Genomic DNA, 21,840 nt, shown 5'->3' on the forward strand with positions numbered 1-21,840 from the left:
AAAAATGTAAAGAAAAAAATATTTATTTTGACTCATCATTTCAAAGGTTCCAGTTTATAGTTCATGTCTCCATTTTTCCAGGGCCTGTAGGCAGAGCATCATGACAAAAAGGCATGATGGAAGAAAGCTCTTCATATCATTGTAGTCAGAATGCAGAGTGGACAGCCAGAAAGGATGGAGTCAGGACAAGACATGGCTCCTAATGTCATAACCCCATAACCCATTCCCTTCTGCTGTGCCCCAACTCTTGTTTCCATCACCTCCACAAAATACCATCAAGTTGTTAAACCATCGTGGATTAGGGGAACTTAGGTCCCTCATTATACAATCACATTCATTAAAGCTCACCTTTAAACACATGAGGTTGTGAGTCATTGTGGAATATAAACCATAAGATTTTCCAAAGGTCAGTAATCCAATAGTAAAATAATTTCAAATACATATGATAGAAAAAAAATTGTACTTGGTTAGGGTCAGAAGGAAAATGTTTTTTCTTTTATTTAATAGGAAAGTTAAATTTAATTTTCCATCCTTTTCAAGACATTGGACTTTAACAGCGAGGAGAGACCTAGGAGTCACCATGGAAAAGGATGGAACAGGAAAAGGAAGGGAAAAAGTATTTATGCCAGTTTTTTTCTAAGTGATTTAAGTATTATACCCCTGAGTCCTTTCCCCATTTCAGAAAATATTTTCTTTTTAGAGTAGTTTAAAGTTTGTAGCAACACCGAACAGAAATTATACAGAAATTTCCTATCCCTTCACGTCCCTACACATGGACAGCTTATCCCTCTGACTAGCAAAATCCTGCACCAAAGTAGCACAGTATTTTTACATTTCAAGAACCTCTATGAGCAAATTAGTAACCCTAAGCTCATGGTTTCTTTTGGAGTACACTCTTGGTGTTATTTATGTTTTAAGTTTTGGAAAATCTGTAATGCATCCATCAACAGAGCATCATGCAGAATAGTTCCATTGCTCCAAAGCCTTCACTTCCTACCTATACATCTCTCTTTTTCCAGTAAATGCCTAGAAACCATGAATGTTTTTACAAAAATGTATTTTTTCTTGTTTTCATGGAGGTACAATACAAATAAAATTTATTCTTAACTACTTTTAAACATACAGTTCAATGATATCAAATATATTGCTAATATTATACAACAACCCCTGCCATCCATCTCTTACAAATCCTTCCCTCTTGTGAAACTGATATTCTCTTAACTCATTAAAATAACTCCCCATTCACTCACCTTGGGGCCTGTCTTCTTTGACTTTGGAATATTTGAACTTTGTGGTTTGGTGTGAATCTGAGTTTATTTTACTTGGGGTTCATAGAAAGTCTTGTATGCTTGCACTGATCTTTCATCAAGTTAAAGTTATTTTCACACATTTTTTTTGTCTTTTTCCTTTTTTTTTTATTGGTATCAGGGATCAAACTCACAACTGCTACTTGCAAGGCAGGTGCTTATGCTGCTGAGCTAAATCCCCAGCCCCACACACATTATTTCTTGCAATACGTACGGTTTGTCTGTTTTTTTTTTTTTTTTTTTCCTCATGTGAGTCACACAAAGCACACATTGTTCTGCTTGAGGGTGTCCCACAAGTCCTTAGGCTCTGTTTACTTTCTTCAAAATTTTTCTTTTACTTTTTCAAACTCAATTTTATTGTCCCATATTGAAGTTCACTGATATTTTCTTTTACTTAAGTGTGCCTTTGAAATCCTCTAGCAAAATTTGTATTTCAATTATAAATTTTCAGTTCTAGAATCTCTTTTTTAGTTTCTTTTACAGTTTTTCTCTATTGATAATTAGGTTTTCTTCATATATAATTTTCATGACTCTGTCCACATTGTTTTTCAGTCTTTTGAATTTTAATACAGTTATCTTAAGTTCATAGTTGATGGATTAACTGCCAATTGTTTTTAGGTATGTTTATTGATTTATTTTTTAAATTCCCTTAACATGGAACATTCTTTTTACTTATTTGTTATCTTTTCGTTGCTGTTGTTAAAACTAGATGTCAAATTCTCATTCTCATCTTCATCAGGGTTTTCTGGTTTTTAAATTTTTTTTATTTATATTCTTTCTTCTTTTTTTCTAAATTATTGTAAGTCATCCTCTTGGCCTGGGATCACCCTGATGTTTTCAAAGCTATAGTCTGGTCAAGTCCTCTATGAGCCTGAGGTAACTTTTCCTCAGAAAACACAATCACTTTCTAATTTTCCTCTTATATGCAGTTGCCTTTAATGTGTGGCACTCAAAGTGGCAAAAAAATAACACAAGATTCTGCCAGGATATTTATTACCTAGCTGGGAGGCAGACTCCCAGCACATCCAATTCTATTCTTTCCTAGAATCTTCTGCAATGGATCTTTTTGGGGAAGCAGAAAAATAAGTCTTAGTTGAGACCTCAAACAAATAATCTATAATGTTGCGACTGGAGAAGGATATGAGAATTCCAGGAAGACTGATAGCTGTTAATAGTGCAAATGGAGGACTCTTCTATTTTCTCAGTGAAAGATGATTTAAGGTTGACAGCCGATAAGATGGGTTAGAATGAAAATAAAAAAACAGATTTAGAAGAGAATTGAGAGTATAAAAATGAGACATTATATTGTTAAACTCCAGAACAGTAAAAATCACTAAACTCAATAAACAGGAATTCCTGTCTGGTTGAAAGAATATCAAATCTAGATACATGAAGATAGTGACTTAAAACTGAAATGATGAAAATGGTGCTATTTCTTTTCTTTTAAAAAAATATTTATTTTTTATTTTAAAGAGATTAAGACAAAATAGAACAGAACAAAGCAGATAAGAACAGAAAAATGCAAACAACACAGTAATTCACCACAAGACAACCCTATATTCACAGTGGCTACCATGATGTCCCTTTTTGAAATAGTTGAGCATACCTTCACATATAATAGGATCAAACATACCAAAATAGTATAGGATCATTCAACAGAATGAAAGTATTACAGAGCATTCAGAACCAAATAACAGAATATGAACAATGGCTTCTCTATTATCTCATTTTCCATAAAAAATTTTTATAATACCACACATATTAAAATTCAATAAGATACAACATGATAGAAACAATGGAAACAGAAGAACAAAAGCATAGTAGCATTTCAAAGCAAGATGATATTAAATCAGTAATGGCTGCCATAATGTCTTGCTTTCTTCAAAATAGCTGTTCATAACATCACACATAATAAAATTACATAAAACAGAATAAAACCATTACAGTAAATGAATGAAAACATTATATGGCCTCAAAGCAATATAATGAGGAATCATGATTGCCATAAAATCTCATGTACTCATACCACTTCTTATACTAGAGAGACTATATGATATTTATACATGAGTGTTTGATTTATTTCACTTATGAGTTTGGTCTCAAGTTGCATCCATTTATTTATAAATATCTCAATGTGATCATTCTTTATAGCTGAGTAGTACTCAACTGTATTAAAATACCACAAATTTTTTATCGATTCCTCAGCTGATGGACACTTAGGTTTTTTCCAAGAACTGGGTATTACAAATTGTGCTGCTATAAACATAGGTGCACACATATCACTGTGGTATGATGCTTTCAGTTCTTCTGGGAATATGCCTAGAAGTGGAATAGCTGGGTTGAATGGGACTTCAAATCTCAGCTTTTTGAGATATTTCCAGACTGACCTCCACATGGTTGCACCAGTCTACACTCTCACCTACAGTGCAAGAGAGTTCCTTTTTCCCCGGAGACTCTCCAGCATTTGCTGTTGGTAGGTTTCTTGACCCTGGTCATTCTTTCTGGAGTAAAATGGAATCTCAGTGTGGTTTTAATTTGCATTTCTCTAATGACTAATGAGGATGAGTATTTTTTCATGTATTTCTTTTCCATTGTATTTCTTCATCTGAGAACTGTGTATTCATTTAAGATGCCCATTTTTGGACTGGGCCTTTGTATTTTGGGGGTCTGATATTTTTTTATTCTTTATATGTATTAGACAAATTCCTTTGTCTGAGGGAAATTCACTAAGATTTTTTCCCAGTTTGTGGGTTTTCTTTTCACTATGCTGGAGATTTCTTTTAACATGCAGAAACTTTTTAATAGGATGTGATCCCAGTTTTTCATTCTGGGAAGTATTTCCCGTGTGGTTTGATTCCTGTTCCTGAATTCTCTACGTATCCCCATGTCTTCAAGATTTGTACCTAATTTGTCTTCAAACAGATTTAGTGTTTCTGCTTCAATATTCATCTCTATGATACATTTAGCTCTATGATATATTTTAGTTTAGTACATGGTAATAGGCATGGGTTTAGTTTCAGTTTTCAGAATATGGAAAGCCAGTTTTTCTAGCACTATTTATCAAAGAGACTGTCATTCTTTCAGCGAACATATATAGACCCTTTATCAAAAATAAGATGGTTGAGTGTGTTTGTATTTGTGGTTGTATCTTATTAATTCCATTGATCTTCACAACTGTTTTTGTTCCAGTACCATGTTGATTTTCTTACAGTAGCTTTGTAGTATAACTTCAAGTCAGGGATTGTGATGCCTCCTGCCTTGCCTTTGTTGCTTAGAATTGCCTTTGCTATTCAAGGTCTCTCCTGGTTCCAGATAAATTTCGAGAGTGATTTCTCTAGATCTATGAGGTATGTTGATGGAATTTTGATTGAGGTTGCATTGAATCTGTATAGCAGTTTTGGGAGAATGGCCATTTTCACGATATTTTTCTTCCTACCCCTGAACAAGGAATGTCTTTCCATTGTCTGAGATCCTCTTTGATTTCTTTTTTCAGGATATTATAATTTTCCCTGTATAGATCTTTTACTTCTTTCGTGAGATTAAATATTTCTTTCTTTTTTTTTTTTTTTTTTTGGATGCTAGTGTGAATAGTGTGGCTTCTCTTATTTCTCTCTCTGCGATTTTGCTGTTAGTGTATAGAAATGTTATTGATATTTGAGTATTGACTTTTTATCAAGCTAACATTGCTGAATGTATTTATTATATCTAGGAGACTTTCAATGGAGTTTTGGGGTTCTTCTACATAGAACATCATGCCGTCTGAAATAATGATAATTAACTTCCTCTTTTCCTATCTTTATTCCTTTTATTTCTCTCTCTTGTCTAATTGCTCTGGCTAGTATTTCCAGTACTATGATGAATAGGAGCAGTGGTAAGGGGCATCCTTGCCTTCTGCCTGATTTTAAGGTAAAGACCTTCAGTTTTTGACCATTTAATAATATGCTGGCTGTTGGTTTGTCATAGATGGCCTTTATTTTATTGAGGTGAAGACCATCTATTCCAATTATCTGGAAGGTTGTTATCATTAATGAGTGTTGAATCTTATCAAAATATTTTTATGCACCTATAGAAATGATCATGTGATTGTTACTTTTGGCTGTATTGATACAGTGTATTACATTTACTGATTTATGTATGTTGAACCATCCCTGCATGCCTGGGATGAATCCCACTTGATCGTGGTGTATAATCTTCTTGATGATTTGCTGTATCCTGTTTGCCAATATTTTATTGAGGAATTTTGCAGCTATGTTCATTAGGGAGATTGGCCGGGAGTTCCCTTTTTCAGTTGGGTCTTTTTCTGGTTTTGGTACTAGAGTAATATTTCCTTCCAGGAATGACTTTGGGAGAATTGCTTCTCTTTCAATTCTGATGAAGAGTTAGGAGTGTCAGCATTAAGCCTCTTGTATTTCTTGTAGAATTCTGCAGTGAATCTATCTGGGCCTGGGCTCTTCTTTGTAGGTAAAGACTTAATTACATTTTCAATTTCATTGATAGAAATTGAGCTATTCAGCAGTTTTACATATTCTTGGTCTAGCTTTGGTACTTCATATGTTTCTAGGAGTCTTTCTACTTCTTCTGTGTTATCAAACCTACGAGAGTAGAGATTTTTGAAATAGGTGTTAATGATCTTCTGTATTTCCATAGAGTCTGTAATGATTTCACCATTTTCATTCCCTATTACATGAATTTTAGCTTTTTCTTCCCTTTTTAAAATAAGGTTGGCTGTGGATTATCAATTTTATGTATTCTTCCATACAACCAACTCTTTGACTCATTGATTCTTTGGATTATTTTCTTAGTCTCTGTTACATTAATTTCTACTCTGATTTTTATAATTTTTTCCTTTCTTTTGGCTTTGGGTTTGACTTGGTCTTCTTTTCTATATATTTGAGGTGTAGCATCTGGTTGTTTATTTGTGTTCATTCTGTTTTAGTGATGTGGGAACTTAGTGCAATGAATTTTGCACTGTCATCTGCTTTCATTGCATCCCTCAAATTCTAATAAGTTGTATTTGTGTTTTCGTTTGTTTGTACATATTGTTTAATTTCTTCTTTAATTTCCCCTGTAACCCACTGGTTTCTCAAGAGTGTGTTATTCAATTTCCATGTGTTTGTGGTTTCTTTTATCATTAATTTCTAGTTTCATTGTGCTACAACATGATATGCATGATAACATGCATGACGTAATTTCAACTCTTTTGGATTTACTTATACATGTTCAGTGGGCTAGTATATGGTCTATTTTAGAGAATGTCACATGTACGGCTAAGAAGAATGTAGATTCATATATTGTTGGATGGAACAATCCATATACGTCTATCAAGTCCATTTGTTCATAAATGTGATTCAGTTCTGTTATTTCTTTTCTGATGTTTGTCTGGTTGATCTGTCACTTGGTGTCAATGATGTGTTAAGGTCTCCTGTTATAATTGTGTTATTGTTTATTTGATTTTTGTTTCCTATAAATACTTGCTTTGCATAGCTGGGTGCTATGGAATTTGGTTCATATATATTTAAGATTATTATCTCTTCCTCTTGAAGGATTCCCCTAATTAGTAAATAGTGATATTCTTTATTTCTTCAGATCATACTAGGTTTGAAGTTAACATTGACGGCAAACAAAATAGCTACCCCTGATTTTTTGGGAGGTTCCTGCTGCATTAAGGATTGACTTCTATCCTTTGACTTTCAGTCTATGAGTTTCCTTTTGGATTAGATGATTTTCTTGTATATAGCATATGGTTGGCAGTTATTTCTTGATCCATTCTGCCAGTCTGTGTTTTTTTTTTTTTTAATTGGTGAATTGAGACCATTTACATCAGTGGTTATTATTTTTATATCTTGGTTTATTGTTGACATGTTATCTTTCTGCTGTTGCATCTTTAGCTTTCCATTCTGTTTAAATATCTACCTTACTTAGTGGCTTTTTCCTATATGTATCTAGACTATCTTTCAGTATTCTTTGCCGGGTTGGATTGATGATCATGATGTTCTTCAGCTGTTCTTTGTCATGGAAGTATCTTATTTCTCCATCCATTTTGAAGGAGTTTTGCAAGATACATCAGTCTGGGTTGGAAGTCGTTTTCCTTTAGTATCTGAAATACTTTGCTCCATGCTCTTCTTGACTCCACTGTTTGTGTTGAGAAGTCTGTTATGATTCTGATAGGTTTACGTTAATAGGTGATCTGTCTTTTCTTCCTAACAGTTTTTAATATTCTATTCCTATGTTGGATTTCTGAGATGGTGATTATTATATGACTGGGTGTAGTTTTATTTTGGTTATGGCTATTTGGAGTTCTATATACCCTTCACTAATCTGTAGGTCAGTTTCCATTCTCATGTTCGGGAAATTTTCAGCTATTATTTTCTGTAAATAGCTTCTTGATATCATTTGTGTTATCCCTTCTTTTTCATTTAACCCTATCAATCTTATGTTGTTTTTCTTTGAATCATCTTGCAGCTGCTGAATTGTTATTTCCTGATTCCTTGTTATTTTCAGAAAATGTTTCCTTTCTATTCACTAGCTACAATCTTGTCTTTGAGGTCTGAAATTGTATCTTCACTTTCAGTAAGTCAGTTTTGAAATCGATCAATGGAATTTTCAATTTCCTGTATATGTCTTTGTATCTCCTTCATATATTCTGCTTGTTTCTTATATTGTTCATCCAGGGATTCTGTATTTTTTTATTTTTTCCTCTATTTTTTTTTAACTTTGTCTTCTTTACATGTGTTCAGCATCTCTTTCATTAATTTTAGCATTTCTTCTTTTACCTGGGAGATTATTTCTAATTTGAATTCCTTTGAGGCTTCCCAGAGTTGCTTCTTTATTTCAGTTGCTATTTTTTCAGGTATTTCAGGTGTATGGCATACATTTTCTTCTATGTACATGGGCCCTAGACTTTCTTGGGATGGGCTGGAGACTTGAGATTGCATTTTGGTCTTTTGTCTTGTCATTTTACTGTATTTCCATTTTTCAAGTGATGTTCCAAACCTTCCCCTGGGCGTGTTGGAAATCCCTTCCTATGCCTTCAGCTCCTGCTACTCATTGGAGGTTGCTGAGCAGGCCCACAGGACCTCCTGTGCCACCTCTGGTGTTCCAGCAAGCTCTACGGGCTCCTAACCACTGTGGGTGATGGTCCAAAGCTCTCGCTGGGCTGGCACCTATGCACTGGAACTCATCTCATGTGCCCTCAGCTCCCATGATTGAAGAAGCCTAGTCTAGTGTGGCTTGAAGCTGGGCAGGCATTGGGAGCGATGATCTTAAACTCTCCCTGTGCTGGCGCCTTGTGCTGGAACTCACCTTGGGCAGCCCCAGTTTCCAGGATTGAAAGAAGTTTGCAGGGCATGGCCCAGCCAGGCTGGAAACCTGCAGAGCCCAGTCTGGTGTGGCTGGAAGCTGAGCAGGTCCTTCGCAGCTGGGAGTGATGATCTTAAACTCTCTTTGGGCCATCACAGGTGTGCTGGAACTCACCTCAGGCACCCCAGTTCCCCGGATTGCCCCTTTTCTTTTCTTTTTATTTAGAGGGAAAAAGTAAAACTGAAAAAAGGGTAGAAATAATATGTAATTACAAAAAATAAAAGTAAGAAATCATTAGTTGATAAATTACATATTGTTATCTTAGAAGTAACTAAAGCTTAGAAACAGCCATTTCTAATTATTAAAAAAAACCACTTTAATTATAAGCAAGAGAATGAGTTGCTGATTTAGTTGAAGGACAATGGGTCAAAAAACTGAAAAACTCACATCATAGAAGTTTTTCTATCTTATTAGTATAATCAACAATTACAACAGCAATTAAGATGGAAAGATTAATCGTGATTCATTGATAAAATCTTCATATATATGAAAATAGGATCCAATGGGGTACCAATGTCTTGAATAAGAAAGGGGGCAGATAATATAAAATGATCACAACAGCTACAAATGTGTGTATTTTAGGGAGCAGAGAGAAGTATTAGCCTGAAAGAAATATGAAAGCCCCATGGGGATTGATTCAATCCTTAGGACTAGAGTAGCAAGTTGTTTGCAACAAAAAAATGATCATAATTTTAAAAAAGGCCAGAGAGGAAGATCATAGTTTTGGGGAAGAGCTAGGTTTTTTATTATAGCTAAATTGTTAAGGGGATGTTTGGGGAAGAAACTTATATATGAGCTAATTTATTAGAGCTGTGAGTTCCACAAGATGGAGTCAGAGCAGGACAGTTTTAGGAGACAAGGAGACTGGAGTGAGATGGGATCAGATTGAGATCTCAGTGCCGTATGTGGCAAAAGAACTCTTAGAGGTTTCGTACAAACATTAACATAAGCAGATATGTGGGATGTGATTGGATGAGCTCTGAGGTTGTGGGGAATGGAAAGTGCGTGTTAGAAAAGAGGGAAGGCAGTGTTATTAGGAACACATGATGATCATGACTGTCCTGTTTCACTTCTCCCTAGGTTTTTGAGAATCTAGGAAGAGCTGGGAGAGAACAATATTATCAACAACAGAGAACTGGGTACATATCCATATCAAAATATTAACATTTGTGATATTGACAAGATGGCATTACACAAGAACTAGACTTTCATTTGTTATTTAGTATTTTAACATAGTTTTTTTACAATGCATGTGACATATATACATATATGTAATATATGCCATATATGTATATGTCTGTGCATGTATATGTGTTCTTTAATCATTTTTTAATTTCAGATGAAAATGTTGTTCTGGAAGGGAGAAGACACAGTAAGAACTCAGAATATTCAGTGTTCTTTCAGAAACCAATCCCTATATCTGGTTTACTTCAGCTGCATTTTTGAAATTACTTGACTAAAGTAAACCCATATTCACAGAGAAAATTATCATCATTTTATATAAAGTTGTTGAAATCTAGTACTGAATAGATTCTAACAATCATACTTATTGATGTGTCAGTTGTGAAACACTGAACAGCTGTCTTCATTAGATTGTCTATAATGATGTTTGAGTACTTTTAGAGAGATTTTGACTAAATTGGAAGCTATGTAATGATTTCTTCCCAATAATACTGATTTTCATCTAATTTTTATTTGTTGGATATTTCTTTTGAGTCCTTTTGCTCTGAAATGGTTAGTTTCTCCTTATATCTTTATTTTTCTTTGGAGTTTATGGGAGGATCCTAAGCATTAGCTTTAGAATTACATTCCTAGTGTTTGAATCCCCATGCTGCCTGAAGACAAGCTTTTGGCCCTTAAGGATTTTACTGGGTAGTCTTTGAAGAGAGACACTTGTACCAATTTCCACAACATGAAGTAGACTGAAATACATGTCATAAACATTGCATTGCCTGAAATGGTGGAGAACAGCATGAAAGAAATGATATTTATATAGATATTTTATGAACAGAGTATTTTAGGAATAAAAATAATGTTTGGGAAAAGGAAGTAATCCAGCAGAGAAACGACTGTAAATACATAAAAATGATGAACTTCTTTAATGTTTTGTGAAGAACTAAAAATGTGCATGCATACATTGTGTGTGGTGGTCTATGAAGTTGATTAAAATACCTTCATAGGACAGGAATACTATCCTAATAATTCTGATTTGCTTTACCATTTATTTGATTGGATGAACCATGAAGTATAAATGCTGATAGAGATATAGCTCATTCTCAGGTTGTTTCTGCACATGACACCAACCAGAAAATATTTTCAATCTACTATTTATTTTACTACAAGATAAAGATGAATAGCTTTCTCAATTTTTTAAATCTTTAAAAATGAATGATTATTTTAAAGTTAATTGGCTGGTTCAGGACAAATATAAATTCAAGTCGAAGACTCAGCGTATTAAAGAGTATGAAAATCCATAATATGGACAGATAGAAATGGTTAGAAAATTGAAGCTATTTTGAAGCCATTAACATTCAGCACCTAAATATTTTTGTTAGATTAGCATCCTGCCTTCACTTGGGAGGCAATAATGTTTTAAAGCAAGGGTCACAAAATTTTTCCGTAAATGGCCAAGTAGTAAATATGTTATACTTTGTGGAACAAATGGTCTCTGTCATACTACTTTGATTTACTCCTAGAGAGTGAAAGTAGCCATTATGCCAGTGATCAGGTATGTCTGCTTTTCATTTACAAAATAATAGAGTTGGACAGATTTGGGATAGAGCCATTGTTTACTAATTTTGTTTTAGAAAATTATTGAAGACAACTGTGTGCGAAGTTGAAGAAAGCAACTTTATTTTAAAGCACTGACCTATAAATGATACGTGTTCACCTGACGTTGCCTCTGAACCATGAATACATACCCAGGCAGGAACCAGGCCTGGTGGTGGTACTGATTTTTTGAACTCAGGCTAAATCTGTAGTCAGCAAGTGATTATTTTTTTATGTCTTTAAAAACTGCTGGACAGAGAGAACAATCAATCCAAGTTAAGTTAAAAGTAGTAGTTTTATGATTAATAGATCTCATAGAAAGAAGAGCCTGGAAGCTGCCTGGCATTGGGTCTCCTGAGAAATAAAAAGCAGAGATTAGGTAACTAGAAGTCACTTTTTTTCCATTTTACCCCAAGGGCACTCATATTTTTCTTTAAGAAATACACTATGATATAATTTTGATATCTCATTTTAAAAATAAGAAAACTAAGGCACAGGATGCTGGAACACTTTCCCTGATCATGCAACTGAAAAAACTATTAGAGCCAGATGTTCAGTTTAGCCACTTTGCCTCTTGAGTCAGTATTTGAAAATATTGCTTTTCTTTCTGACACTGGAGTTAGGCTGTGAATGCAAGTAGGATTTGTGTAACAATAATAGCTTACACTTATTGGTCATGGAATATATGCCAGAGATTTATGCAAACAATTTCCTTTAATCTTAATAACACAGTGTCACCCAAAGTGACACACAGAAGTTTGTCAAGCTGGAATTGTAGACTGATAAATTTGACTCTGGAGACTATATTTAATCTGTTGGACAAGAAAGAGTCTGAACAAAGACATAAAGATGTGTAGAGGCTGGTTTGCAAGCTAGAAAAGGCAGGATTAACGAGACACCATAGTAAAAAAGACAATTTTTCCAGGTAGAATGATTCCTACATTATAGAACTAGATGAAGAGAAACTAATGTTTATAGGAAACAACTGAGAACCATGAAAGAGTTTTGGGTCAAAGAATACAAGGTACATTTGTGCTTGGAAAGGTTTATTTTGTAGTAGTCATCAAAGAAGCCTGAAAAAGGGCATGAAAGTTAGAAGAGCAGAAAGAATTCACAAGTTTTGTTACCCTGAAAATAATGAGATCTACAAGAAATGAAGAAAAAGGAATTACTGTGAGACATAATTCAGAGGAGAATATGATTTGAGACTGATTGCAAGTTTGTTTCAAAAAGAAAATAATGCTTATCCTGGGATAATTGACAAATAATATTATCATACACAAAACTGAATATTTTAGTAAAGAGGCTAGTTTAAACGGAAAGTAAGTTTGGTTAAATTTTCCAAAATTGCAGTAAACAAAGGAATTATGCAATTTCGCTAATTAAAAATCTAGGGAGGACTCATGTACATAGAGGTTGAGAAGTGAGAAAGGGCATTGATTTTGGAAGTACTAAGAACACCATCAGTTACTGCACTCTGAAAGGGAAATTTCCTTTTAGTGATTTGAACAGAAGGCCATTTTTAGGGGAAAATGAGAGGTTGGAAGTTAACCATAGTCTGAATCTGAAAAGTAGATTCAAGCAATCATCTCCATGACATAATCAGTCAGATCCTAGAACTACTCATGTCTCCAAAGAGAAGTATGGAATGAGAATTTTGGACAGAGCAGAGCAGTCTTTGATGATCAGATAAGGAAAGCTGGAAGCAGAGCACAGAAGAACCTGTGGGGATGCTGGAAGCAAGGCACAGATGATGCAGGAAAGCTGTGGTCTGAGAAAGGCAAATTTCAAAACACCCATGTGCAGTTCACAGACTCACATGCTGTACATTCTAGGATGATGACTTCTAGAGAAAACTGACTCATTTGTAAAATAGTGACATCTTATTACACTTAAAGGAACACTTCTAAACCTAAGTGAGTAGGCGGTCAGAAAACAACACATGACAGATGCATATACTGAGATATTATTCAGCAGTAAAAATGAATGAATTAATTAACTCTTAATGCATGAAGCAACATGTATGAAATACTTCATCATAATCACATGAACCATAAAATAATTACCAAAGTATACCCTTTGATTCAATTTACAAATACTTCTGTAATGCAAATTAGTCTCCATTGACTGAAAACTGATTAGTGATTGCTTGGGAGCAGAGATTATAATAAAGCTACAAAGAAGATTTTGGGAGGTGTAGACTTTATGAATGATTGTGCAAATTTCTTTAATAATTATACATTTTAAATATGTATGGATTGTTATAAGTCAATTGTAATTCTGTGAATACAAAATAATAGTTTTTGTTGAGTAATAAAACTCATTAGGTTTCACAGCTTTAAGGGACTGATAAGCAGAAATAAAGTTTGCAGGAAACTTAGTATAACACACTTTTCAGAACATTCTCTATTAGGCAAAGGAAACCCAAAAGACTGACGAGGGAGAAATGACGATTCTCCCTTCAACAGATTGTGAAGACTTCCTTAACCCCCATGTTTGCTTGTCTTTCTGTAACTCTGAAGTAAAAGTATGTACCATTTGTTTTCTAATAATATTTTTTTCCGGAAGAATGATAATTTGAAGAAAGATATGTTTTAATTATTTATTAGGAATGTTACCTTGCTTTAAGCAAAATAACATCATAAATAAAATTGGCTAATTTTGGAAGCAGGAAGCATAAACTAATCTGATCATTTCAACTCTCTGATAATTCCAACAACAATACAGAATCACTCCACAAAGTCTTAGTTTTTTTGTCTTAACTATGCTCTGAGGGAAGCTAATCCTGATGGATAATTCTTCTACATTTGGGTGGGTAAAAATGCATATTTGTGTAATCTAAAGATGAAATTTTAATAATGATTTTTGTGAAATGTTTTAAATTTCTCCAAATTTCTATCATATAGTTTTAATGATGGCTTCTCTTTCTTTTGTAGTGGCAGGATATATTTTCAAGCCAGTACACAGGACATCATTTTTGTTTTCGTGCAACATATTATTAGAAGCCGCTGTCTGCTGGTTAACAATCCTGTTGTATAGAGAGATATTTAATTTTACTGGAAGTTGCTTAGAACATGTGCCTGGAGCTGAGATCAGACTTCCTTCTCCAATACGCGTTCTCCCTTCAGGTTACTGTTTTCCTTTTTCAATCACTGAGCATCAAGCATAAAGGCAGGAGATGAATGTTTATTAAAGTAGATTTAGAAGAAAAGATGTAAATCCTCACTCAAATTTGCTCTTGACATTTCTCCCTCCATGTTAAAGATACAGTAGTGAACATATGAAGACTAAGTTTTTACTAAAAAATTTGTCATATAAGATCTCAAAAGATGAGATTTAAATGTATGCATTTTCTTTGTGCTGTTATTAATAGGTACTAATCTAAATATATTCATTTATTTAGCAAGACTTTGGAGATAGGGCATATTTTTATTTTGTCTTATGTGTGTTGTGCATTGTATTGCATTTATTAGTGACTAGATACAGTCAACTGTTATGTGGAATTAGTTATTCACATGTGGATTAGTGCAAGTAGACTTCATGTGCATGGTCATGTAGATAATGTATCTGTCTCATAGCATATAAGAAGGATGAAGTGAAACAGTGAATTTAACGTTTTTCACAAATAACATAGAAACCAATCAATAAATGTTAGATAATTTTTCTGTATGAAAGACAGAAATAAAGAGAGAGAGAGAGAGAGAGAGAGAGAGAGAGAGAGAGAGAGAGAGAGAGAGAGAGAGGAGAGAGAGAAATGACAATGACAAGTTTTGACCTGAAGGAATCTGAAATTAAAACCTGACATAATAGTTTTTTCTTATGTAGGTTAGACAATGTGTACATGGAAGACAAGAATAGCAAATAATGTTTTCTGCAGATCATTGCTACATTTTTGGATTATATGATGGTATCATCTATCTGAAAGTTAAATTTAAAAGCTATCTGAACTTTCTGTTGGTGTCCTTAGTGATAATCATTGATTTTATCCTGAAAAACTTTCTGGGTCTCTCCTGGTTTCTCTGTGTGATGTTGAGATTACTTAAATGGTGAACTGAGAACAGGCAACCAGAAATACCTCTCTGTTTTATATTATCATGAGCAGATCAATGTAAAAAAATTTTTTATTAAAAATTAAAAAAGATATTTTAAAATGTGAAATGATGTCACTTCTGTCCCAGACTTGGATAGTGCTGATTTTTAAATGACAGTTCAGAAAGGAAATACTTCAATATTCTTTTAGAGGAAAATCATATTTTTTTAGCCCTTGAATTGCTGTTATCTGATTTAACTAAATGTTTTATATGCAGATGGTGAGTGAGAATCTTCTCTAACTTGGTAACAGAATATATAGTGCCTCCTTCAAGGAAAAACCCCTCCTGTGCAGAAGTTTAAATTTAAATAGGCTATTAATAATTTAGAAACATAATAACCTAATACAATTATTAGAAGTCTATCAAGAATTGATAGACTAGTGATTACTCTAATTGGAGCTAACACTCGTTAGAGTCCATAGCATAATGCACTTTAAATGGATTATCTTATTTGATTTTCTTATTAATTTTACATGATAAATTTTACTAGTCTTAACTAATCAGTAAAATAAAAATGACAAGAACCACTTAGAAAACTTCCCAAAAATATTCTAGTTGAGAAGTAGTCTCAGACTAAATTCTATTTAATGCCTAAGCCTATGTTTTTGTCTATCATACTGTTATGCATATGCAGTTCTCAATTTTTTTTTAATTTAGCAACTCTTTCTGGAGTTAATAATTTCTGTTCCACCTTGTAAGTAATAGGGGTTGCAAAAGTGAAAGATACATGTTTCATAATTTATATCATGCTTCGATAATATGAACTAATTAATCATCTCAAGTGATAAATTGTCATGAGAAATTATCCTATATTACCTTTTTTTGGAATTATTGTCCAAAAATAGCAGAGAATAATATACATATTGTCAATGACCTGAAATGATTATCTCACATTTGCTATTTACTCAATACTAAAATATATATTTTAAATATTGTATATATTGTAATTTAATACATTTAATACATCACAGCCAACTATAAGCCTCTTGTAATGAGGTATAAATTAAAAACTATAGTAATAACCCAAGTAACATTTTATGTTTTGGGATATTGCATTTTATTGTGTGCTTCATTGTTCACTATTTTAAAATGTCATATTTCACTTTCAGCATGAGATATATATATATATATATATATATATATATATATATATATTTACACAGTACCAAAATAAAGTGATGATTATACTTTTAAAAAAAAATAAGGTTAGCTATGCAAATCTGGGAGGAGAAATAAGAAGCCAATTTGCCCTTCACAAGAACCAGCAGCAGCCATAATGGGCCCAAGAGGATAAATAAGAAGCACATTCAGCCTTTCTGTGAGCCTCTCAGTACATGAACTAGGAGACAAGAAAACCCCCAACCCCTCATAAAAAACTGGCTGATTCAGAGAAACAAAGGCTAAGTTAATAGCAACTAAAGCACAAAAATAACTTTTTTTAAATTTTATTTTATTTTATTTTATTTAAGAGGAAAAAGAGAAAAACACAAAACAAAACAAAGCGGTGTAAGGGTACACGTAATACAGAACTACAAAAAAAAAAAACATAACAGTAAAAAATCACCTGTTAGTAGATTACATATTATCATCTTGAAAATAGTTCCTCAAATCACAGTATCAAAGAATACAAGGTGGACATTCAAACAGGGAGACTGCAAACAGCTGTGTTCAATGATCCAAAAACATTGATATAGTCAGCTATTTAACACCCCTAAACACACTTGCTGTTATATCCATTAGAGCTCTTTTTCTTTTTTTTCCCTCTCTTTTTTACAACAAAATTTACACATTTTGGATTTTATTACTCCTTAGTGCTTATTACTTTTTTTGGGGGGGGGGGAGAGAATACAGTCAAATATGGCAAAACAAAGCTGTCAGTCAAAACCAAGGATAGACATAGCACATGGTGTAGAACAGAGTACAAGGTTATCAACAATGGTTATCAACGTTGTCTCTTGTTTCCTTAAAAAGAATTGTCTATCTCATTAGATATTATAAAGTTGGACAAAACAGTAGAGAACAAGACCAATAAAACTTAGGCATTGTAAACATTACAGGACTTCCAAAGAAGACAATAGTCAAACCAGAATGGGTATCTTAGTGAATCTTATTGCCTTCAAAGTAGTTGCCTATGTCTTCAAACTTGATACTATCATATAGAATGGAACAGAGTCTAATCAGTCAAAACAAGATCGTGGGAGTATTACAGGACTTCAAAACAAGTTAATAGGAAATCAAAAAGAGTTACTATTTATATATCCTAATTTTTTAAATTTTTTCTTTAATTAAGACAAACATAAGAAATGACTAAATAATTTTTTTTAAAAGAATAAGGGGGAGATTGAGATAAAACAGGACATAACAATATAACAATAGAGGTCAAAGCATGACTGTTTCAGCAACCTAGTACTTCACCACCATATAACCCGACTTAATAGTAGTTACCATAGTGTCTGTCTTTTTCCTTGAAATATTTGGATAAAACTTCATATACTCTAGCTTCAAATATTTCCATATCAAGAAGCCCAGAATAAAGCCTTTCTAATTAATGAGTGAAAACTTTATAAGGCTTCAAGGCCACCTAATGGGGAATCATGATTACCACATATTTTTATATATTTGAATCATTACTTACATTAGGGAAACTATTCGGTATTCACACATGCGAGATTGATTTATTTCACTTATGAGTACGGTCTCAAGCTGCGCCCATTTATTGATAAATATCTCAATGTGATCCTTCTTTATAGCTGAATAATACTCCATTGTATAGAAATACCACAACTTTTTTATCCATTCCTCAGTTGATGGACACTTGTGTTGTTTCCAAGATCTGGCGATTACAAATTGTGCTGCTATAAACATAGGTGCACATATATCACTGTGGTATGATGCTTTCAGTTCTTCTGGGAATATGCCTAGAAGTGGAATAGCTGGAATAAATGGGATTTCCAGTCCCAACTTTTTGAGAAATCTCCAGACAGATCTCCACAAAGGCTGTACCAGTCTACACTCCCACCAGCAGTGCAGGAGAGTTCCTTTTTCCCCACAGACTCTCCAGCATTTGTTGTTGGTTTTCTTGATCCTGGCCATTCTTTCAGGAGTGAGATGGTATCTCAGTGTGGTTTTAATTTGCATTTCTCTAATGACCAATGATGATGAGCATTTTCTCATGTATTTATTTGCCATTTGCATTTCTTCATCTGAGAATTGCGTATTCATCTCAGATGCCCATTTTTGGATTGGATCTTTGAATTTTGGAGGTCTGAGTTTCTTTAATTGATTATATGTTTTAGACAAGAGGCCCTTGTCTGAGAGAGAGTTCACTACAATCTTTTCCCAGTTTGTGGGTTTTCTTTTCACTATGCTGGAGATTTCTTTTGACATGCAGAAACTTTTTAATAAGAAGTGGTCCCAGTTATTGATTCTGGGAAGTATTTCCCGTGCGGTTTGAGTCCTGTTCATGAATTCTTTACCTACTCCTATGTCTCCAAGGTTTCTACCTAATTTGTCTTCCAATAGATTTAGTGTTTCTGTTTTAATATTCAGATCTTTGACCCATTTAGATTTTAATTTAGTACATGGTGATAGACATGGGTCTAGCTTTAGTTTTCGGCAAATGGAGAGCCAGTTTTTCCAGAACCATTTATTAAAGAGACTGTCGTTCTTCCAGTGAACCTGCTTGGCTCCTTTATCAAAGATAAGGTGGTTGAGTGTGTTCGTAGTTGTGGTTGTTATCTTCTAATCTATTCCATTGATCTTCGGCTCTGTTTTGATTCCAATATCATGTTGATTTTACTACTGTTGCTTTGTAGTATAACTTCAAGTCAGGGATTGTGATGCCTCCTGCTTTGTCTTTGCTGCTTAGAATTGCCTTTGCGATTCTAGGTCTCTTCTGGTTCCAGATGAAATTTAGGAGTGATTTCTCTAGATATATAAGGTATGTTGATGGTATTTCTATTGGGATTGCATTGAATCTGTATAACAGTTTTGGGAGAATGGCCATTTTCACAATGTTTGTTCTTCCTATCCATGAGCAAGGGATGTCTTTCCATTTTCTGAGATCATCTTCAATTTCCTTTTTCAGTGTATTATAATTTTCACTGTATAAGTCTTTCACTTCTTTCGTAAGAGTAATTCCTAAATATTTCATTTTTTTGGTTGCTAATGTGAATAGTCCAGTTTCTCTTACTTCCCTCTCTGTAATTTTGTTGTTCGTGTATAGGAATGCTATTGATTTCTGAGTATTGATTTTGTATCCAGCCACATTACTGAATTTATTTATTGTATCTAAGAGTATTTCAATGGAGTTTAGGGGGTCTTCTATGTAGAGTATCATGTCATCTGCAAACAATGATAATTTAACTTCTTCTTTTCCTATCTTTACCCCTTTTATTTCTCTTTCTTGCCTAATTGCTCTGGCTAGTACTTCCAGTACTATATTAAATAGGAGTGGTGATAAAGGACATCCTTGTCTTGTACCCGATTTTAAAGTAAAGGTTTTCAATTTTTGGCCATTTAGTATGATGCTGGCTGTTGGTTTGTCATAAATGGCCTTTATTATATTGAGGTAAAGACCATTTATTCCAATTTTCTGTAAAGTTCTTATCATGAATAAGTGTTGGACCTTATCGAAGGCTTTTTCTGCATCTATAGAAATGATCATGTGATTCTTATTTTTGGCTTTATTGATATGGTGGATTACATTTATTGATTTGCGTATGTTGAAACATCCTTGCATTCCTGGGATGAATCCCACTTGGTCATGGTGTATAATCTTCTTGATGATTTGCTGGATCCTATTTGCCAATATTTTATTGAGGATTTTTGCATCTGTGTTCATTAGGGAGATCGGTCTATAGTTCTCTTTTATAGTTGGGTCTTTCTCAGGTTTTGGTACTAGAGTAATATTTGCTTCCAGGAATGACTTAGGAAGGATTGCTTCCCTTTCAATTTCATTGAATTGTTTGAGAAGTGTCGGCATTAGGTTTTCTTTATATTTCTTGTAGAATTCTGCAGTGAATCCATCTGGGCCTGGGCTCTTCTTGGTGGGTAAGGACTTAATTACATTTTCAATTTCATTAGCAGAGATTGGGTTATTCAACAGTTTTATATCCTCTTGATCTAGCTTTGGTACTTCATATGCTTCTAAGAATCTGTCTATTTCTTCTGTGTTATCAAACTTTTGAGAGTAGAGGTTTTCGAAATAGGTGTTGATGATCCTCTGTATTTCTATTGGGTCTGTAGTGATTTCTCCTTTTTCATTTCTTATTGCATGAATTTGAGCTTTTTCTTCCCTTTTTTTAAATAAGGTTGGCTAGGGGCTTATCGATTTTATTTATTCTTTCAAAGAACCAACTCTTTGATTCGTTGTTTCTTGGATTGTTTTCTTAGTCTCTATTGCATTGATTTCTGCTCTGATTTTTATAATTTTCTCTCTTCTTTTGGCTTTGGTCTTGACTTGCTCTTCTTTTTCTAGCTGTTTGAGATGTAGCATCAAGTTATTTATTTGTATTTGTTCTGTTTTCCTGATGTGGGAACTCAGTGCAATAAATTTTCCTCTCAGGACGGCTTTCATTGCATCCCACAGATTCCGGTAAGTTGTATCTGCATTTTCATTTTCTTTTAGGTATTGTTTAATTTCTTCTTTAATTTCTTCTGTGACCCACTGATTACACAAGAGTGTGTTATTCAGTTTCCATGTGTTTGTAGAATTTTTGCAGTATCTTTTATCATGAATTTCTAATTTCAGAGCGCTATGATCCGATAATATGCAAGGGATGATTTCAACTCTTTTGCATTTGCTTAAATATGTTCTGTGAGCTAATATATGGTCTATTTTAGAAAATGATCCATGTACTGCTGAGAAGAATGTGTATTCTGATGTTGTTTGGTGGAACATTCTGTATATGTCTATCAAACCCATTTGTTCACAGGTGTGATTCAGTTCTGTTATTTCTTTGCTCATTTTCTGTCTGGTTGATCTGTCCCTTGGTGTCAGTGGTGTATTAAGGTCTCCTGTTACAATTGTGTTACTGATAATTTGAGTTTTCATTTCTGTTAATAATTGTTTTATATAACTGGGTGCTCTGGAGTTTGGTGCGTATATATTTAAGATAGTTATCTCTTCCTCTTGGAGTTTTCCCCTTACGAATATGTAGTGACCTTCTTTGTCCTTTATGGTCATTGTTGGTTTAAAGTTCACATTGTCTGCAAACAGAATGGCTACTCCTGCCTTTTTTTGGATTCCTGCTGCATGAAGAATTGTTTTCCATCCTTTGACTTTCAGTCTGTGAGTATCCTTCTGGGTTAGA

Source organism: Cavia porcellus, unplaced genomic scaffold (assembly GCF_034190915.1).
Source record: "Cavia porcellus strain 051 isolate PalLab524CR breed Dunkin Hartley unplaced genomic scaffold, mCavPor4.1 scaffold_13, whole genome shotgun sequence".
Classification (NCBI taxonomy): domain Eukaryota; kingdom Metazoa; phylum Chordata; class Mammalia; order Rodentia; family Caviidae; genus Cavia; species Cavia porcellus.